Source organism: Aedes aegypti, chromosome 1 (genome assembly GCF_002204515.2).
Source record: "Aedes aegypti strain LVP_AGWG chromosome 1, AaegL5.0 Primary Assembly, whole genome shotgun sequence".
NCBI classification, from domain to species: domain Eukaryota; kingdom Metazoa; phylum Arthropoda; class Insecta; order Diptera; family Culicidae; genus Aedes; species Aedes aegypti.
In genome coordinates, this window is record NC_035107.1 from 50,483,156 (window position 1) to 50,506,208 (window position 23,053).

The 23,053-nt window shown below is 37.8% G+C and overlaps 1 long non-coding RNA gene across 1 annotated transcript in view; it reads left to right on the forward strand.

Annotated features, from left to right (window-relative positions):
- Positions 1 to 21,626, forward strand: part of LOC110676969 — a 32,009-nt gene extending 10,383 nt beyond the window's left edge. The window contains exon 2 of the long non-coding RNA XR_002500861.1: positions 21,518 to 21,626. This is a non-coding gene — a long non-coding RNA (uncharacterized LOC110676969). The remainder of the gene's footprint in view (positions 1 to 21,517) is intronic.
- Positions 21,627 to 23,053: the final 1,427 nt, after the last annotated feature.

Consider the following 23,053-nt stretch of genomic DNA (forward strand, 5'->3'; position numbering starts at 1 on the left):
CTGACAATGATTCTTCATCAGAAACATGCCAGTTCACAATCTTCTCCGATAACAAGTCGTTACAGATCGTGAGATCAAGAACCTCTTGTCGGATAGAGTTTACAAAAGTAGGAGAATCACCTCTATTACATATGTCTATGTTGTTAGACGACATGTAGTTTAAAAGATCTTCTCCTCTTTTATTAATATCGGTGCTGCTCCAAATTGTATGATGGGCATTTGCATCGCACCCTATTATAAATTGGGCATTAATTTTCTTACAGTAGTTGACAAAATGAACGACAGAGCATGGAGGCACATCTTCAACATCTCCAGGAAAGTAAGCAGAAGCAATACATACCTCCGTTTTCCCACGGATAGTTGGCACCTCTACTTTGATCGCAACAATGTCTCTACGGATAAATTCTGTAATTGGGACAAATTTTGTGTCCCTATTTACAAGAATAGCCGTCCGTGGTTTGGACTGAGTTTCGTCGTACAAAACTCTACAACTGCTCGAAGGGCAACCAAGTACCCTTCCATTATTTACCCAGGGCTCTTGAATTAGTCCCACATTGATATTTTCCTTGGTGAACCTTCTGCTGAGCACTGCTGATGCGCCCTTTGCATGATGAAGGTTCACCTGGATAATTTTGATTCGATTCATATTACATTAACATGCTCCCACTCGTATCAAGCCTCTGATTTGAAACTAAATATGAGTAGCCGATTATTTCGGAGAAGTACAAGGTCAACTGCGCCATTGCTCCGGGTAGCACAGTAAGGGCATAATACTGTGGAGGGTGCCCTGGTACTCCACAGGCACCGTTCACGGTTAGGTTTCTTTTGACCCCCCTAACCATTCATTCCTAGGCACGGTATGCTTTTAGCCGCATGACACCATGAATTAGGGGACACCTGTATGATGGACTTATACCACCGGAACAGGCAATCCGTAGTGTTATTTCTAGCCTTGTTGCAATCGGCTACCGACACTACACGGTTATCTAGGCTATTCGAATATAGAAGCTGATATTGAGGACCAACTTCCATTGAGGCCGAATAGCCTGCAATGGATTTATGCATAGTTGTCCCCTTGGAGGAAAAAAGTGACACGCACTTACAATGGCCTTTTTTTCCAAAACAATCACTCTTTCCTCGCTCCGGTCGTGGTCAAATTGGTCGTAAAAACGTGCTCGCTGTCCCTTTGACTCATCACACTCCATATTTACCTATAGTCGCAAAAGTGGAGCTGCCGCCTTTACCAAACAATCGAATGCACCCCACGCAAAGACATTGGAAGAAGACGATTCGTGACTGTCGTAAAATATGATGGTAATGATGTCGATACTGTAGCGTGCGGTCGGTTGTGCTGTGCAGATATGTTCAGCATATACCTATATATGTTCAATGGACTAATACGAAGACCTTGAAGATGGTGGGCAGCCAAAATATGATATTTTTGGACATGGCCTCGCCGCATCAACTTGAATGGCCCTGCCAGAGTGGACAATCCTTGATTAGATGATTCTGAGTTAATTACTCTGCGGGACGTAATCCGGAGCAAAGGTTTCCTCCCATATCCTCCAATTTTGGTAGTGAAAAAGTTTTTGTTGTAATGAAACACTTATAAAAAGTGAATGTGCTCCGTAAAATATAAAACAAAATACCAAAAAGTTGTAAATTCCTTCAGTGAAGCTTACCCAATAAATTCAAACAATTTTTGGTAAGGTTTCTTGCTTTTTCAATCATTCAACAACTTTGAACAGAAATCCGAATCGCATTGAGTTGTTTCGCATTTTTCTAAAAATGATGCCTTATTTGGCCAAACAATTTTTGATAAACACGGGGCAAAGGTTCACACCAAACTTGTGTCAGAAGACGTCTAATGGGTCTATTCACAAATTTCATAACGCCAAAAATTGCCATTTTTGAAACCCACCCACCCCCTCGTTAAGCTTTTTGTATATATGTTCTAAAAAAATATATGAGCTGTAACAATCACAGGACACCCACTCACCCCCTTCAGCGTTATGAAATTTGTGAACAAGCCCAATAGACATTGTCTATTGCACTTAAAGCATAAGATCGGTTTGTATGGTACATTATACCTCAAAATATCACCTTCAAAACGTAGCATAAGATTTTCTCAATTTTCATTTCTGTTTTAGGAAATGCATTATCTGGTATTACAATTCAAATGCAAACTTTTGCCCCATATTGAGAACAAAAGTTCGCATTGTAAGGGACAAAAGTTCGCACTGAGTAAAAGACAAGGTTATGACGTGTACATTGCTTGTGATGTCTCTTTTACACTCATATATTGTCTGTTTTGTGGACACTAAAACGCACCACCAACTTTCAAACAGACCAACAAAATCGTCGCCAGCAAACGAATCAAAGAAGGCGATTTGTCGTTGGTAAGACTGGTGAAACGTCAAATTCGCAGAGGCCGGTTGGCTGGCCACGATTTTGGCGAAGCTCGATAAGATGCAAAATTTACAATACTTTTCCTGATCACGGAACAACAAGAAAGAAAAAATCTTGGCATTACGTCCCTAAAGGGATACAGACTTGACTTAGACCCTTTCCAAAATTCAATTGAAATTTCCTGTCATAGTTTTGTACGTTTAATTCACTGTTGATGCTGGCAGCACTTCCACTCCGTTGTGTTAGGGAGGTATCGAGATACACAACACACATTTTTCAATTTTTAAACTTTTTACTATTTATACAAAATACATTCAAAATAGTAATTTGAACGTGGAAATAGTAAAATTTTAACACATTAACATATGTGATGCTTTTTTAACAGTCTGCTAGAATTGAAATTTTTGTTACCCTAAAATGGGCTGTAAACCTTCATTTTACTATCAGTATAGTAATACAAATCAAATTCATGAAATTTAGTAGTGTTTGGAGAGTAGGTATTTGAAACTTTTCATGAAAATATCGAGTTAGAGAGGTAAAGTTGCTTGGGAAACTGAAACAGATAGCATCGAGTTAGGGAAGATCGAGTTAGAGAGGTATCGAATTACCTCATCAAAGTATGCTAAATTAAAGGGACCGCGCATTCTATTGTGTTAGGGAAAATATCGAGATGCAGATTATCGAGTAAGGGAGGTGACTGTAGTTTAGAATAATCAAAAAGTAATTTTTGAAATCACCTTCTACAAAATACTTCCTATCTGGTTTGGTTACTAGCTATCAATGATAAGAATGACGAGGCAGATTATCGCATTGTCTTTGTGTCATGCCATCTATTTGGCAGACAGTTGAGTGGTTGACTAGAAGTGCTGCCAGTATCAACACCCTCTCTTCCGTAAAGGCCCAAACGCAATGACAGCGGAATGGCAACGGAAAGCGGAACCGGTTCGCCAGCATGAATCACAACATCTCGACTGAGCTGTCAACGAATGAAAGTGAACCAACACTGAGTCATCAAGCATGTTATAGTTCATGCTAGCGAACCGGTTCCGCTTTCCGTTGCCGTCCCACTATCATTGCGTTTGGGCCTAAATACTGATTATCAGGTCCAGTTTTACTACCTTCATCAACCTCTAGTACTGCCAGCCCCATTTGCCTCTTGAATCACATGAACTACTAGGCCTCTAGTCCACTCATTCCTATTTCCTTCGCCAACTACCACCACTAGCTGTCCATCGACTATGGTACGAGCTTCACCATACCACTTAGGTTGCTTCGTCAACGTAGGCAAATACTCCCTTGTTCACGTTCTCCAAAATACTTCCAGCTGTTATTGAACTTGATGCCACAATTAGCGGAGGGCCTCCGACGAACTGGTTGCTTCAACTGCAGGTTAAGTTATCCAGCAAAAAAATAATTCGGAGTAAGTACACCGCTCGTATTGTCAAACACGTAAATACGGCCATTCAGCGTTTTGCGCTACTTCTCCCGGTCTTCACAATTAGCGGCCCTCATCTAAGCTGAAGTGAACGGTCTTACAAAGGACGCCATTCTCGCTAATGGAACAGGCGCCATGCGAGGAACCTTTGGTGAGCTCTTGTAGATCCGACACCATTAACATGCCTTGCCTGCACTATTCACCGCCATTCTGAGTCCTGGGATGTAGTACCGCATCTCGTTCACCACAGTTTCAGTGTTCCCGTGCAGAAATCTACAATGGTAGTTGTGCTTCAGGGTCATCATCTCATCTGGAAAGCACTGCCACTGTGTCTCCCGAATAAGTAGATTTTTGGCACTTTGGAGTTCTTGCGATGATAGTGGTTCAATGAACCTTTCACATCGTGTGAACTTCCGCTTGAGGTTTTCCACGAAATGATAGACATAAGCGGTAGCCTGGATTGCTCTTGTTAATCGAGAAAAGCACTGAACTTCTACGAAACGTTCTGGAATACATACTGCTTGTTCGCTTTCTGTTTCGGCCATGCTGGTTCCGACAAACCAAGAAACGCAGGAGCTTTGAACCAAATGGAATTTGCAGTTAGCTCAAACCCGTTTCCCCATTTTGTAGCGATATCAGCAGGGTTCTGCTTGGTGGGAGCTCAACGCCAATTTTTCACATCGATGATCGTCAGCAATTCTCCCATTCTGCATGCGACGAATTGTTTGACAGACGAGCACCAAGAACTGTGGCAGCTCCAGGCGGGGAATGGATTGCGTTTTTAGAGGAGCAACCTTAGTTTTCGCTGCGATGAGCGCGCATTCGGTGATTCCATCAGCGTTCGACGTACGAAAATACGCAGATTCGCTAACATCCACAAATATGTGGAATGGATTAAATGCTTTGCTCTTGCCCACAGTTGATCAGCAGAAGTTTTCTCGTTTCATTTTGTATGGGGAAAGGCATCTAATTTCAAACTTCTCGTAAATGAAAGCATTAATCGAAAAAATATTTGGTAGGCGTAATAGCCATCAGCATTGCGCACAACCGGTACCAAATATTTTTTCGAAAATAATTCCCAATTTTGAGAAATAATTCCTTAGATGCATTTCGCCATACAAATATTTTTCGCGTTACCTGTTAGCGATTTTTCGTGCATAGACACTAGCGCAAGTGCGTTACTATGTGGCGAGTAGCGAATCAGGGCATGCATTTAACCCATTGTAGATCTTGGTATTTTGAGACTGAGAACCTCTTCGAATACCTTATCCAATTTTTCCATCTGTGATGCAGTTCTTTGTTCATCTTTTCATCCCACTGTATCCCTTCTTTCCAGACTTCTTGTAGAAGAATCTTCCAGTGCAGTACGAACAAGCTCAGAAGGTCCAGCGGAGCGAACAGCGACCTTTTTGTAGGATGTTCGTCAGCCCAGAGATTTCCTGTTTCATCTTGGTCGAGAGACTGAAAACGTCTTCCTGCGTTAACCATAAAAGTCCAAGTACACGCTCATAATCATTTTGTTTATCCGCTGCGACTCTCTTGTCTTTTTCGGGGTTGCCTTCGCCTAAAGCGTTCTTAGCTCAAAACCACATATCTTGTGGATGAAACGCATTTCTTGTGACATCTTGATCGCCTCTTCTACGAACTCGTAGCTCTCTAGGGAGGCGTCCACGTGCTGGTTGTCCACAATGCCTTCGACTGCTCGAAGGTAAAGTCCTTGGAACTCTTTGACGTTTGTGTTCTTGATATATTGAGCAGACGCCGGGGAGCATGTAGAGCCAAACGTGGTAACATCCATGAGGTACACATCTAGTGTTTTGGAAGGATCGTTGCGCCGAAGAAACCGCTGGGAGTGGCGATCTTCTTTTCGAATGTGCATTCGGTGGAACATCTCCTCTATATAAGAGGAGACGCTCACATTAAACTGTCGAAATCGTACTAGCACTCCAGGAAGGGAAGTCAGCTGATCTGGACCTTTTAGCAGTACAGAATTGAAGGAGATTCCGTTCACGGCCGCCCTCATCCCAGATCATGTGAACCTTGCCTGGCTTCCGGGGACTCGTAACTGCTCCCAACGCGACGCATGTCGGCGTTGGCTAATTCGTCCTCTGTGACACAATGAGCGTAACCATTTATCTGGTAATCCTCCAATCACTGGATCATTGAAGGTAACTCATTCGGCACTCACCGCATCTAAACAGCGGCGCTAACGTATATGGGATTTAACCTTGTGACAGCATCGCTGTTATGTAAAACACACAAGACTGCGGTGGCGCTATCTGTGTTTTCATAGCGGCCGTTTTGGTAATTTTAATGATCCATTCAATGGATTACATGCATGCCCTGATTCGCTACTCGCCACATAGTAACGCACATGCGCTAGTGTCTATGCACGAAAAATCGCTAAAAGGTAACGCGAAAAATATTTGTGTGGCGAAATGCATCTAACGATTTATTTCTCAAAATTGGGAAGTTTTTTCGAAAAAAAAATTTGGTACCGGTTTTGCGTAATGATGATGGCTTTCACGTGTACCAAATATTTTTACGAATAAAGCTTTCATTTACGAGATATTTGCAATTAGATGCCATTCCCCATACAAAATTAAACGAGAAAACTTCTGCTGATCAACTGTGGGCATGAGCAAAGCAGGTAGTCCATTGAATGGAAACTATTAGAATTCAATTTAGTTGAAATCAATTGAGTTGAAACTATCAGCTAGTTATTTTTTCTTAACCCAAGGCACATATCTAAGAGGTGTCCCATTGAGTTTTACAATATTTTTGTAGGAATAGTCTAGTACATATGCAAACGTTTATGTATGGTTTCGTATTCATATTTATCATTAAATTTGGCCAAAAATATCAAAAATCATCGTATTGATAGTTTTATGAAAAAACAATGGGTGTTCAATAAAAAATTAGATTTTTTCAGTCACACAGTAATAATAAAATATATTCTTATGATGCTTTAAATAACATCGATGAAGATTTGAGAAGGGGCCCGTAGTCAACTCCCTCGTATCCCAGGCCCACCAAATATTTTTGTACACTATAGGACACTGAGGGAGCCGAAATAATCATCACTAGGACGGCACTAGGGTAAGTTGGTTGGGTATTTTCTTTCGGCAAGTATGGTAAAACCGTGAAACCGTACAACACGTTCGCGGAGTGCTTGCTGCTTCGACGCCATCTTCGCTTGAACTGACAGCACCCGAGCGAATAGTAACATGCCACCCATTTTTGGGGAGTCCAGAGAGCAATCCAGCTTTTTACGCTTGCTTACTATAAACTTTGATTCACCCCCTTCTGACATTCCTTGACAACACTATATTTTTTATGGCTGAGCCGTAGTAAGCTTTGCGAGTAATCATCAATATTATGTTGACAAGGTAACATCAAATTGTTTCATGTTGTTGTTAGTTTGATTCGCGAGAAAATCGAAAATTATTTCTATTTTCTTATTACTTACATACTAATGGTTCTTATATTTTAGGTTTTGTGGAAGAATGTGCCAATTCCTCGGCTTAAGGCTAAGTAGCCCGTCATTCGTTTTGGCAGTCATGTTGGCATAGCAGCTCGCAATTTCAAAATGACAAGTCTCAGTCCTCATAGATCATAATGATTCGGAAAAGTATCACTATATGTGCTGACATGCAGAAAGTTTGCTGATACTTTTTCAGATACATCGGTGCAATATTAACTGATTTTCTTTAATTCAAAATTGTGAAATGATTTAGCAACAATCATTAACGAAACGTACAAATTTCAATGACGGCCTACTTAGCCTTAAATTGTGTCTGTACAATGATTGCTGTTGATATAAATGTTGCGAATGAGTAACCGATGGATCTAAGAAAATGGTACCGGAACGGTTTTGTTACTAAAAGTTTAGCTATTTCACACTCGTGCCTATTCTGCGCGGCGTGTGCGGTGAGACGAGTCGAATGAGGTGACAATTGTCGACTCGCTCATCATTCGTCTCACGTCACTCGCGGTGAGAGAGACACCTTTCGACTCATACGCCGCGCAGAATAAGCACAACTATTGAACGAATTTAGTGCCTGTGTAGTTTACAACAGAGGATGTGAAATATTTTACTAAATTATACAGCCTTTGGTAAATCCGTGACTATTCCTGCCAGTTTTTTAGAACTCTTGTGCTCTAAATGTTACGATGATTCGTTGATTGAGACGTACCATGAGCCAATAAAAGACCCCTCTATTCCTTCCTACCATGGACAGTTCTTCGATATGTTCCAAACTATACAACGTTGTTTATACATTGCGTAGTACATAACCAACAGAGACGTATAAAAATTTTCGAACATCAAAGATCCTTTTTCTCTGGCATACTTTCGACATCTCATTCTGAAGATCTTTCACCAAAATTTCACCCAAACGGCGCTATGCTCTCAACTGAGACAAATCGTAGCATTATCCTCACCATGTAGAAAAAATCAACGATTCGATGAGGCCGTTTTTCTAGAATTGAAAACACATTAGAGCACACTGTTCATTGGATCATTGGCTATATTTCCATTTTCAAAAAGTTTACATGATTTATGTACGGTTTTTAAAGAAATATAACTCGACCGGAACTAAGTATCAAAATTTTGTTCCGAAGAGTTGAGCCAAAAATGGAGTGCAAAATATTATGTGCCGTAATTTAAGCTTCAATTCATTTTTTTAGTAGAAGTAAATTTTTCCTCTTGTAGAGTGAAAGGTCCTTCCGTTCCGGATGCCTAAACTGGCATGAAAAGATTAAAGTTACTGCAAATCAATGATATTTTTTTTATTTAGTTTCTTCGAAATACAAAAAGTTTAACTCCAAAACAAATGCAGTGAAAATTATTGACATCTCGATCAACAGTTTAAAATATTGCCTACTGAGATCATGCTATAGAATATGTGGGCAAGACATGTCAAAATCGAATCACCCCTCGCAGTTTTATAGTCAGCGTAAAAAGCTGGATTCTCTATAGGAGAGAAAAATATTGTGCATTCAGATAAACTTTAGACCGAAGTTCATAAAAGAAATGAAATATCACCGAAAGTTCGCCGAAATTCGGTGTCGGCATTCTACCGAAGAGCTACGCCGACAAAGGCAATCCTTATGCGTCGGCGAAGCACCAAATTAGAATGCCGACGCCGAACTTCGCCGAAGTTTTGACTGCCGATCTTCTAATTGTCACTCGAATTGTCAATATTACTCTTTACTTTAATTCGAGTGTGTGCTTGAAAAATGGCGTAAGTTGCAGGATCGATTTCTCTTCATTGATCCTCTCTTCTGTGAATAAAAGGTGACAAGTGTTGCGGGTTTGTTAGCATTTTTTCACTTCAAACCGCTTGGCAGTAATGCAATATTGCGTCCTGAGTTGAAAAAAATGCAGACAAACTTGCGTCTTGTCACCTTTATTCGCAGAAGAGAGGATCGATGAAGATGAAGATCATGCGACTTACTCCCTTATTCTAGCACACGCTTGAATTACAGAAGTATATTGAAATTGATTGACTTAATGAAGAATCAATGTCGAAATAATAGAAGGGGTTTTATATGGGTCTCTGGAGACTTGACATATTTTAACTTGTCCTGAAGAATCGTGATTGAGGGTTCATGTAAACAACTTTGTGAAAATTTCAAATACTTATTTCTCATTTGAGAGATTTGAGTGTGAGTCTACCAACACTGCATGTAAGTTCGATATGCGGCTCTGACAGGAAAAATATGAGCTGGTATTCATCTAAATTGTCTATAACCACACGCTCAAAACAGAATTCCAGAAAACATGAACCGTCAAAAATACACCGTTAACAACCGTCGCGTTACCATGAACGTTCTCGGGACCAGGCAACACATTCATCTAAACACGATCTTGTTCACGATGTATTTTGGCTTGCTCTCGTGTTGGTGATAGCTGTTCACGAATGCGAGAACGGATTTTTATTTCGTAAAAGTAAAAATAGTCTACTTCAAAAACTTTGTATATTCATCAGAATTTTGATCAAACTTTGACGAAAAATGAGGGCCCATTAAACTCACAAAGGGTTTTATTATCATCAAGAATAACTCATTTTTTAAGACCTTCTTCATTCTCTGACACCGAACAGCCCATACAAATTTTATAACTTTTATTGTGTCAACAGATCATAAGGGAAATCAAATCAAAAATAAATATCGCGTGGTTAATGGACAACCCCAAATCAGATTCTTACAGTTTTCACGGTGGTGGCTGGTTGAAGCCTCCTTTATAGAGCCCTAAGGGCTTATTCACAAATTTCATAACGCTGTAGGGGGTGGGTGGGTGTCCTCGTGATGTTACGGCTCATACAAAATTTGTAAAGTATTCATACGAAAAGCTTCACGAGGGGGTGGATTGGTGTCGGAAATGGCCATTTTTGGCGTTATGAAATTTATGAATGCAAGCCTAAGGTAATCGGGATGAAAATCTGTTTTTCAAGTTCAAATCAAAGGTGGCCCATATTGCCTCGTACGACCATATAGCCCCAGTGTTTTATTAATATTCGATGATTCACAAAAAAAAAATTCTCAAAGTTTGTAGTAGTTATGTTTGCAATTTGTTGATCAAATGTGTTAAAAAAAATGGAAATTCTTCATTAAAAAGCAACTCCGTTGGAAATTATTGCCGATGGTAAAGAAGTAAGATCGGTTTGAAGAAAAACGTTAGATAAGATAGCAAACTAACATCTTATGCTTCCTGTAAAACTAACTATACAAGCATCTTATAAAAAAACGTCTTGTTTTTTTTATTATTTTAGATATTTTTTTCGCGAACCACAGTTTGGTGTTTTTCTTCCGGAGAAACTTAAAAGTAAATGGAGTACCGTGTACCTTTTAATTCCACTCCTAAATGCTTATCTTTGACAGATACGCGTATTACGACTACCACTTGCGAGTAACTGACACTGAAGAAGACTGCAAGTGGTAGTCGAAATACGCGTATCTGTCAAAGATAAGCATTTAGGAGCGGAATTTAAAGGTACACGGTACTCCATCTACTTTTAAGTTTCTCTGTTGAGATTATACTCAGAGGATTCGAACATTAATAAGAGCATTAATAAGAACACGGCACCGCCAAAAGGTCAGATAATGAACTCGTGCATAGGTCCATGAACCAATGCACGAGTTCACTAATTTGACGTTTGAGCGGTGCCGAATTCACTCGTTGTCATGGTCACGTAAATAACACGGCACCGCTCAAACTTCAGATAATCAACTCGTGCATTGGTCCATAGTAAAAGATGGTTTTCATGGCTAACTCGATGGTCCCTTGGATCTCTGTTGCACTGATTTTGTGTTCTGTAACTCGATATTTCTCTAACTCGATGGTCCATTCAATATCTATACTCCACTGCACTGTGACGTCACGCATCAATTTTGACAGGTACTGGTCCTGTTGTTTACAGTTTGGACTTAGTACTTTTTTCGAATCATTCTTAATTTCGTGAAAGTTTGCTGCGAGGAGAGGTCAAATCCACTGCAGATACCCACGGATCGTATTATTCTATCTTCCTACCGTGGAAAATCGTCACTATCAGCATGCTGGTGATAGAAATGCGAAGATGAAAAAATGATGGAAAAAACGACTAAGTCCGAAACGTAAACAACAGGACCAGCAGCTGTCAAATAAGTGAGGTTAGGCTCGTCATATGCAGCGCTCTATAGCTATAGCTATGAGGAGTTGACTGTCATATATTTTCTAAATTTGATGGATCAATATTGCTTTTCTATGGAGAAGATTGAAAGCATTATATTGTTTCATATTTATGGAGCAAAATATATTTTTCACGGCTGCACGAGATTACTCAAATGAGCAATCGCAAATCGTTCGCTCCACCATTCCGAGGAACAGGCGGTGCGCCTTCTTCGATTGCCTTCGGCTACAGTGACTCAAAACGATCAACCGGCAGAATCGTAGTTCGTCACCGTCGAAGCGTGGCTTGCTACGAATAGAGACGGTATGAGGTCACTTCCTTAAACAGATCGTTGACGGTATTCACAACTAAATATACAACGCTCGAAAAACTGGTTTTGCCGGTAGTCACCATCCCATAATGAAACAAGTAAAAAAACATATTAAACATTCCGGGGATGAGGTAACGAATCATAATAAGGTGGCAAAGCGACGCGTCGTCGCGGTGCAAAACAAAAACAGAAAACGACGTCGCGACGTCCTGTGCGTGGCGCGTCGCCGCGCGTCGATGGCAAAGCGTCGCGCTCCAGCGATCGTTCTAAAAATTTAAACGCAGGCATTCTCGCACATAAAACTGAACAGAAACCGACCGAGAGATAGATGAGACTCTCGAAATGAAAACAAATTTTCGAGAAAGGAAAACAAACACCATTTCCAAAGAGTTCGTAATTCATCGTTGGTCTTTTATTTTCAACCGGCATTCTGGCAAACCGATAGTGGTGAGGCAATCGCTGAGTTTCCGAGCAAAATGAAATGAAGTGATCCATATTTAAAATCTCCCCTTTTTGGATTAGTTATGTGGAAGAATGCACTCTAAAAACCATTGCCTTTGAATGCACGCTCTCTCGCGATGCCCCTTAAGGCAGAGTAGACCATCATTGTGATTTTTACGTGTCATTGATGATTGTTGCTAATTAAAAATTGAATCAGTATCCAAGTTTTCAAAATGTTTGGTACTCTGAGACTATTTTTAAAACGTGTTCGAAGTCAATAAGAATATGGTTTTTTAAAACATCCCTAGGCAAATTTCACTTCCGGATGAGATGTCATTATGTGAGTCGAAATGTGATTGTGGATTGGAATCTGGGTAACATCAACTTTGAAAATAACTTTTTTGAGCAAACTACTTGAAATTGCAATCAAAACTCAATAATCCAATTATGATAACTGAGTTTTATTAATTTGAAAGTCGCCATAGCTGTCAAAACAAATGACGGGCTATTTGGCCTTAAGTTCAACCGTCAGTCATTGGCCCCTCAATTTCACGACATTAGGGGAATGTCGAAATTTTTAATTCTACCGCGTCATCATAACATTCTACTTGTTCTCTCATTCGATGCCAACCAGTTTTCATTCTGCCGGATCGCGGGTTTTTTTTCTCCTGGCAGAGTAGAACGCTGGAGCACAAAAAATGGTCACTTTCCATTTCCGATGCATTTGTATGTTCTTCTGGTGGTGGATGCCTGTGTTCTGCTTTCTTTTGATACGTGTTCGAGGTCATGCCGCTGAAAAATGTGATCAAAATGACAAACACAGACCCACTACGCTACGCATCAGACCATCGCATTACAGTAGGCGTCGGATTTTATGCTCAGCATTAATTAATTAATTATGGTTGGAGAGCTAAATAGTTTTTTCCGAAAACTGCTGAGAAAAGCTGTTCGTCAAAATTTAATATTACTTTTTGCTAATTTTTATGAACAAATTGTATAATTGTATTCTTTACTATTCTACTAAAGGTATAGCTTTAAAAAAAATCAATTGTATTCCACCATTCTCTGACATTAGGTAACTTGAGTGATTAACCCATTTATGCCCAAATTTGCTGATACACCAAACTTTCACTCCCAGCAATATTTGTACAAACGAGAGCTAATTCGTGCGTTTAAACCATAGTCTTAAGTACAAATTTTACTGTTTATGGTAGTTTTATTAAAAAGTCTCATACTTTTAAAATCGTGTAGGCATATTTATCGATCTACAGCAAATTGTAAATGGTTTTCTCCAAATATTTCAATTGGGAAACTCAGGATAACATATTATGAAAATAGTTTGTGGAAAATTAAATCGATTCTATTACAGCAGTGTTGTCAATTTTGATGATTATCAATGTATTTTGATAGGTCTTCTAAGAATAAAGCAATTGTGTTTCTATTGTGCTTTAAATGTGACGTGGCGACTCAATAAGTAATTTTATGAAGGCGAAAGTTATATTTTCATTTTTATACTACGCTTCCCCTTGTAAATATTAGGGATACAGATGAATGACAAAATGGTGGAACGTAAACAAAAACGAATGGAAATTTCTACTTTGAAGTTCGTCAATTTTACATTCTAATTATTGTAGAATTGAGAATTGTACCATAATACATTCTAAATTCAACAATGAATATAGTGGATTGACCCATAAAATAACAAAATATGCGTGGACTTTTTGAAGACATTGTGTTCTTGAATTTACCATACATAAATGACCGAGCACATTCTGAAAATAACATAATGAAGTTCATTATAACTGATTTTATAGTAACTTTGACAATATTTGCTCATTGTAAATTATACTGATTAAATGTCGTTCGATTTACGAAGCCACTCATTTCAGTGTGGTCTGCGGGATATGATACACCGTGCGGCTGCTGTAAAGTTTTCAAAAACGCGCATTTGCCCAAATTTTCACGCAGCAAATGGCCCAGGAAAAGAACAATCGCGTTTGATGAAACGCCGCATTGTTATCTCCCATAAGAATAAAGTAAAAAGTGGTATTGACTGGCGCGCTGGATATGATACACCGCGCGGCTGTTGTAAAGTTTCAAAAAACGCGCATTTGCCCAAAATTCCACGCGGCGAATGGTTAAGGAAAGGAATATCCGCGGTTTTGCTCCCTTTTTACTTCATTCCTATGGGAGTTAACATTGCGGTGTTTCGCCAAACGCGGTTGTTCCTTTCCTTCGCCGCGTGGAATTTTGGGCAAATGCGCGTTTTTTTGAAACTTTACAACAGCCGCGCGGTGTATCACCAGTCAATACCTCGGTGCACCAGTCAATACCTTTCCTCCGGGATAAGCCGCGTGTCCTTTAGAGCAAACGTGCTAATATACAATAAGGCCGGAACAAATGTTAAAATCTTCTTTTGTCACCTTCCATCAAAATGTGTCGAGGGGGGGGACAAAAAATAATAAAATGGAAATTCAGGGAAATTCATCATTTTTTATTCTCATATGGTGAAAAACCTTGTTTTGCCACATATATCCGTCAAATCAAAATGTTTGAATAATAAACACGAAATTTCTTTTATTGTTCGTAACACCGATCGCATAACATTTTTCATAAAACGGCTTTCAAATTGTACTGTAGCTATTAACAATTTCGAGAAGATTGCGAAAATGTTGCACTTATATGCAACTTGAAATCATATTTAGATTGTATCAATTCGGTCCAACATGTATGTAACAATAGGGCGATTCAAATTGTTCGAAAATCCAATCTCTCATATCTTTCTTATCATCTTCACCATAAAAATAGTGTTCTGTGAAATTTTCAGCTTTCTAGGTAATGATTTAAAGGTGGCTCGAAGACGATGTAGGTTTATATGAAAATGAATATGCAGAAATTCTGAAAAATATTTCAATTACGTTAGTACTGTAAGTACAAACACATCATCCCATAGGGAAAACTTATTCTTCAAGTCTTAATGAAGGAAGTTGCTGAAGAAACAAATCCGTTTTGAGCAAATTATCTTTGGGATTTTTGTAGATGTTTGCAGGGCTGTGAAGCTAAATAATAGCTAACAAACTCATGAATATTTTTCTCCTATCGGTCGGATTGAATTGCTCTCTTCAGCAATCTTCTTTATTATGGTTTGAAGAATTAGTTTTTACTATGGGATGATAAATTTGTACCTACATTCCAGTACTAAGGTGCTTGGGACATTTTTCAACATTTCTCCATAGTTATTTCCATATAAACCAACATTGGGCCAACTTCAAATCACCACCTAGAAAGCTGAAAATGTGTATGGTATGGTAAGGATTGTAAGAAAGATATGGGAGATTGAATTTTTAAACTTTTCTAAAATTTTGAACAGTCCTAATGTAACATTCCCGGTCGGCCCAGGGTCTTTTCGTAATGGAAATTTCCTTGACTTCCCTGGGCATTAAATGTCATCGCACCTGCCACATGTTATACGAATGCGAAAATGGCAACTTTGGTAAAGAAAGCTCTCAGTTAATAACTGTGAAAGTGTTCATAAGGACACTAAGCTGTAAAGCAGGCTCGGTCCCAGTGAGGACGTAATGCCCAGAAGAAGAAAAATTCATGTACGTTATAGGCCACACAGTTACAGTGAAACAAATAGATTGAGGACTTGTAATCGAATAACCCCTGTTATCTCATATAATACAGTAAAGACGAATTACAAAGCTAGCTAAAAAAACACGAAGAATAATGAAAATCTACACTGAAAATAAGACATTTTATTTATTTCCCCCCTCTGACTTTTTGAAAATTTTGAAGGGGGGGGAGACAAAAGTAAAATTTCAAATTTGTTCCGGCCTAATGTGTTGTGTCTAAACTGTTATACAGTTGACGTATGAACTAATCTACGATGACGTCACGCTGCAACTTCCAGCGGGAAGAAAACCTTTACTGCGGGCCGTGTTTACAAAAAATGAACGATTTCGGTGTACATTCATCCACTTCGTGTTCATTCGGTGAACATTCGTTGTCCGGATGTTGGTCCGGATGTCATTTAAGGTGAAACAGCTTGGAATCAGAATTCAATAATGTACCAAAATTTTGAAGGCACAAATCTCGCGAAAGAAGCATCAAACTACAGTGCAATTTCTATTTCAGCTTTGTGCACTGGCAGAAAGCTTAAAATAAGAAGATTGACTTTGTACGTTCATTATTTTAGCAGATTAGTGCCTTTGAAATCGTGAGTAGGGGCACAAGCCGGCCATTGTGTCTGCCATGTTATGATTCCGAGATGTGTCACCTTAATGTAAACATTGCCCGCATATAGACCAGAAAAGAAAAAGAAAGTCGAGGATAAAAGAAGACCGTGGATAAGTCCATTGAATATTTTGGAACTGTCAGACAATAAAGAGAATGAAAATGTAAATACATAATCGTTAGGGTTCGTTCAAATATTACGTAACGCAACAGGGGGAGGGAGGGGGTCTCACATAGTGTTACGGTCCATACAAAAAAATAAAATTTTCCATACAAAAGCTGTTACGTGGGGGAGGGAGGGGGTCTAAAACTGCTAAATTTTGCGTTACGTAATATTTGAATGAACCCTTAGATTGTGTTCGATCTGGAAAGATCGAGAGCATGAAAAATGCTTCGTCTACTGGTGTGGAGCTGAAATGAAGCACCCCAGTGGCTTGGTGCTGGTCTGAACATGTTGTTTACAAAATGTTAATAAATGCTAAATTTAGTTTTACCAAATTATGATAATAGTGTTTTCCAACAAAGAACGCCTCGATATAAATGTAATGTTTAAAATGATACTGATAAAAAAATTTAAAAAGCACGAGTCGTACATTTCTCGCTTACCTTTCCAAAAAAATAACATTGAAAGGCTCTCATTGTTGACTTTCTTTTCAATCAATAACAGAGCCATATTAACCGCTTCTGATGCGTTGTTTTTGTATTAAACGCTAGTCTTTCGATCAATAGTGAAAAACGTCCCCGAACTTCAGTTATGTTAGTATTGACTTCGCAGCACCAAACCGTAATCGCACCTGCTCATGCGGTGCGAACTTTTCTAGGTGCGAAGCTAATGTCAAAGTCGAAACAATAGCACGGCGGCTGTGAACACTCCGGGCGGCTTTCACGAATGTAAATAAACGGCTAAATAGATCTCTTACACACTATGTCATTTATGATGAAAATAAATGAAATGTTGTGCAACTTGAGATAATTACGTGTCAGTTGTAATAATTTCACTATAAAAGGGTTGCATTTTCATCAATTAGGGTATCCGTCCTATTATGGAGGACTTAAGCACGTTGTTGAAATTCAAATCGTATTTCAGTGTCCAAAACCTAAATATGATAGTATTTTGCAACGTGAAGGGTTAAAACTATCCCTTATCTGGAGTACAGTGAAGTAGAAAAGTAAATTTTGGAATTAAACATACATTTTTTAACATAAATCTGAAGCTCTTCCTTTGTCCTATTATTGCGGTATTTCGTCCTATTATTGCGGTAGTGCCGTCCTATTATTGCGGTATACAAAAATCATAGATTTTTTTACATTCAGTATACATTCAATGCCACACAATGTTCTAGCATTAAAAATATACTCCCTCTACGCTAATGACATTGCACGGTACTGTCATTTTGTGTGACTTTGGACATATCTATAAAAAAAAAATAATTCATTACTTTATGTCACGATTCGAAAACAAATCAACAGAATCGAATGATGTTCTGCCGGTTTCGTCTCCTTTTTCATCGTTGCTGGACAATGTTATTTACATTAGACAAGGTTCTTTTATCTGAGACCACTAGTCGCAATATAAGAAATTATTTTGTTGACTTGGGTTGGACACAACTTTGATGCTTTAAACATATTTTTCACTAGTTTTCACAAATCCAATGCAATTTCAAAAGATTGGTTCCTTGCGATCATCTTGTATCTTGGTTTTTCAATGCAATTTTGGCATGTGTTCCAATTTTCAATCAGTTTATGTGATTTTTCGGTAAAACATTGCGTTTATTTGCAATATATTTGTAAATAAGAGCAACTACTGGGTGAAGATAAACATAAATCTTTTGTTTAACTAAATAAATGTATAAATGACACAAAATTATGTCACAAAATAGTATCCTTATAATAAAATTAATGTTTACAGCAATTACATTCAAAATGACTGTTGAAATATCGAATTTTTAAATGTGATTTACAGATACCGCAATAATAGGCAGGAAGCTATTTTCATTGTCCTATTATTGCGGTATATGCTTTTTCTCAAAAATATAGAACTATTATTCAAAATTAAATATCTATCATGTAACTACATCCATACTGAACTGATATACCCGCTGCATATAATTGGTTTGGTTCTAAACTTAAAAAATCACGCTTATGAAAATCCGTCCGTAGATAGAGGGACTGGTTAAAAATATAGGCTTTTCTTGATGCATCATTTAAAACTGTTCTTCCAACGATCAAAATCGTTTAGTTTTCAAAGAATTTATCTAGTACGGCTTGGGAATATTATAAACTTTCATCATCATCAATAATATCCATGGTAAATAGAGTTTTCGATTAACAATGAGCGTTTAATTCTCATACCGCAATAATAGGGAATACCGCAATAATGGGCAAATTACCCTAATGGGTAATTTTATTTCAACGTGCAATTAAGTTCGCAGCTTCCAAACTGAGCTGCGATCGCACTTTGGATTATGGCAAAAAATACAACATTGTACTGTGAAAATCGAAAGGGAGCAAGAGAAGAGAGAATCTCTCATTGTTATCCAACGAGGCTTGGTGCCGGTTGTGCAATATTATTATGCACCATCAGTAAATATAGCGCATTGCGCATATATCAAGCGCGATTAGAAGTGCGGGATTACGTGGGATCAATCTGGTGTCTTTATCGCACTCATTCAGCATGAGATGACGAATAAGTGCGGTGAAGACACTAGACCGATCCGATGTAACCCCGCACTTCTATTTACGATTTCGCACTTCAAGGGGGGCCCAGTTAGCATGCACTTTTGATTACTACTTTTATAATAGTTTTCAATCTCATGAAATAATTCTTCAGATGCATTTTGTCTTGCAATTATTTTCCAGCTTTCTTCTAAGCAATTTATCGAGCATAGTCATAAAAAAATCCTTTTGAATAATCTCGAAAGGCTCTCAGTTTATTAAAACAAATGAATGTTTATGCAAACTTAGACAAAAAGGATTCCAATTGATTTCTTAGAGTATTTGAGCAGGATAATTTGTGAGCCTGTCCAATAATACTTATGCTGAAAACTTAATTTGTACGAGTTTTGGTGTAGGTGAAATAGTTGTGTTTTGAAGCAAAAACTTAGGATTTTGATCAAAGACGAAGAGATACAATTTCATTTTGAAATTTTCGTTTGTGTTCTTAACTAGCTAATATTGTAAATGAATGTTTTACTGCTAAAACAATGCATGGAAATTTAGTTTATGACAGCTTTTTGGAAAACTCATTCCGGGAGTATTGAACTGCTTAAAAAATCTTTGTTCTATTTAAGCTAGCTCACATCAGCATATGTTGTTGGCAAAACAGCGATTTTTGGCTGTGCCGCTTTTGATAGCCTATTTAGCCCATTTTTAAGAATAGAACACTCACTTCAGAGTCTTAGGTGCCTGGCGAAGTAGACACGTTAAGCAAACCAAAAGTCTTTTTGAGTGTGGCATTTTACTTTCACTTTGTATCGTGTTTTACTCTGATCATCAATGAGGATTGACCATCCCGAGAAGACGGGGTCGGTTTTTGAACCGGTGAAAAATCTTTTGATGCGTTAATTTTTGTCAACTTTCAGGAGGTCTCAGCATTTGTTATTTCTTGGATGTATTCCAATAAAAATCAAAATGTTATTCCTCATACTGCAGGATTTTTTTGGTGTTTGGTGCTTTTCCTACGGGATTTATGATTCCATCGTTTCTTAGTTCAGTATTAGCAGATTTCAAATGGATTTGCTCTCGCTGTAGAGCTCTTTGTTTGAGATATCAATACATGAACCTCAACAACAAACTCAATTAACAAATCCTAACTGCGGTTTGGAACTAACTAAAGGTGAAATTCCACCTTTAAAGATAAGTAAGCAGTTTCGTTCAAAAAATCTTAATAGTATGGGACAAAAAACTCTCTACAGGGTGCTCGATTTGTGATCAAAACAAATTGGCCGTTTCAGAGCAATAATTCTCCACTCATCGGCACAGGCCACTTTTTTTCTTCAAAGATGCACAGTCAACATGAGAAGACAACACATAAACAATATTTTAAAATGTTTTTTTTTTTCTATATAATAGATTCTAAAATTTGGCCTCTCAAAATTTGTTGTAAAAAACTGAGCTGCCTTTTTACGACCATCACTGAGTTTTGAAAAATATTTGTACTAAATTTACTGCTTTTTAAGGGTAGAGCTCAATCTTTTGATAAACTATTTTTTTTTTTTAATTTACAGACGTTATTTTGTTTTAAAACGGAGTTCAATCGAATTTGAATAAATTTGGATATTATTCCAAATTAAGACTGCTTGTTGCCAAGTAATGTCTTCTATTGAAACATGGTTACTATTTTTATTTATTAATTAGAGAAAACTAAAATAAACGCTCAAATGTGAAAAAAAAAACTCTTCAGTGATATAGAAGCTTATAACTCTTATAATTTTTCATGAAATACATAAAATGAAAGGTGTTGTGAAAATTATACAGCTCATTTTTGAATTGTTATCGTTCGCAATAATCTTCAAATTGGTGAAACAAAAGCAAACAATTTTAAGTGAAATCCTAAATCAGGTCGGCCAAACCTTTTTGTGTCGCGGGTAAAATCTCAGAAGCGAAATACTGGGGTGGGTCGATTTTTCGCAACTTGTGAGTGAAAAATTTCTTTTGGAGGAATAAAAATAAATATAACTGCTGAAAGTCCTGCTCAATGTCCTGTGAAAATTTCTTCATTGCTGCTGTAATTGTCTTGTACAGGATTGTTTAAGAAGTTACTTAAGAATGCTGTTAAAAAACTTGCCATGCAATGATCAGAATTATGGCCACACAATTCCACCAGAAACTACCATCAAATTAGCGTCGATCATGCCCAGTATAATGTTGAATTTAAGCCTAGAAAGCTGTCCATGGTATTACAAGAATCTTTTTAATAATAATGTCAGGAATCCACCCAAATTTTCTGTAAAAAACCCTTCTTAGGATTTTCAACATAATCTATCCTATGACTCACATTTTTATGTTTTCTAGATATATTTACAGCTTACATCGGCCTTAAGACTCTTGACGAAAGGCACTCTTACCACAGACAAACAGACGTCACACTCTCATCATTGTCCATCGTCCACATTTTCAACGGTCGATTCAAAAATAAGGTAGGTGGTCAATCCGCCACACGCAGCGCTAGCATCGTTTTTGTTCGTGTTTGACGTTTACACACTATCGCCATCCGTTGGCCAAATTCACTGATTTTAGCATTGGGCGTACATACCCTCACGACTATGATTTTGAACGAGATTTGTTCTAAGTGTTACGTCAATTTGTCTTTGCTTTTAAGATTTGCAGTTAAATTTGTATTTGAACTTAAATAGTTTCACATATTGGATAAATTTCATAGTTTGTAATATTTTGCAATTATGCTACGAAGTAATCAAGTGCACGAAAACAGCACACAATTTGACACAGATAACATTTTCTGATAAGTAACCTTACTGAATCTTTACCAATTAAGACAGAGCTTCCACATCCGGCTGCCACATCATTTTGTGCGCCCTACGAAGGCCTTGAAAAGTCATACCAAGTCTAATTGAATAACTTGAAGTTAGAATAAATTTAAACTTTTCATTCAATTTCAAGGACTACGACAACTTTTTCTCCCCTAGACTTTTCTCAAAACAGAATTTCTATCTTAAATAAATTTTGGTGCTAAAATGGTAAAATTTTAACACCTAACTTACCGATTGGCTTTATTCTTATAGAATCTAGGACAATTTTGTTCAATTCGGATAAACTTTGAACAAATAGCTTTTGTAGAGTTATGACTGAAGTGATAGAACATATGTTGATATGTTGTTTCAGTAGTTCATTGGCAAAAATGTCAATTAATGAGCCTACAGTTCTTCTTTTCTCAATTTCTGTTCAGAAACACATTAGTTTACTGAAAATTATCGAGAGAACTTCCAATGTAATGACATGGAAGTGGAAATATTAGCTGACCAAGTAGCACTAGAAAGCAATGATTCATTGCAGCTTTAATTGGGTACCGTAAAATGGGGTGAAGTTGATCACTTTTGAGCGATTCTGTTCTATAATTTCTAGTAGGATGCATGTATTCTCATCCAAATATTTTTAAAACCTGTACTGGTTGGATGTTTATCGAATTATAGAAACGAAATTTTTACGAATTGTTATCATAATAACAAAAACATTTTTTAGGAATCAAAAAGTGGAATTTTTGATTCCGGGGTGAAGTTGATCAATTACTGTGACAAGGAAACATGTCACAGTAATTGATCAACTTCACCCGGAATCAAAAATTCCACTTTTTGATTTCTAAAAAATGTTTTTGTTATTATGATAACAATTCGTAAAAATTTCGTTTCTATAATTCGATAAACATCCAACCAGTACAGGTTTTAAAAATATTTGGATGAGAATACATAAAGAGACATGCTAACTACTAAGTTTGGGATCACTGATCCCGAATCAAGTCTCAAAAATCTTACAACTTGTGGATTAATCGATCAATTTTAGAATTGAAAGTTGTGAAATCCAGAATACACTAAA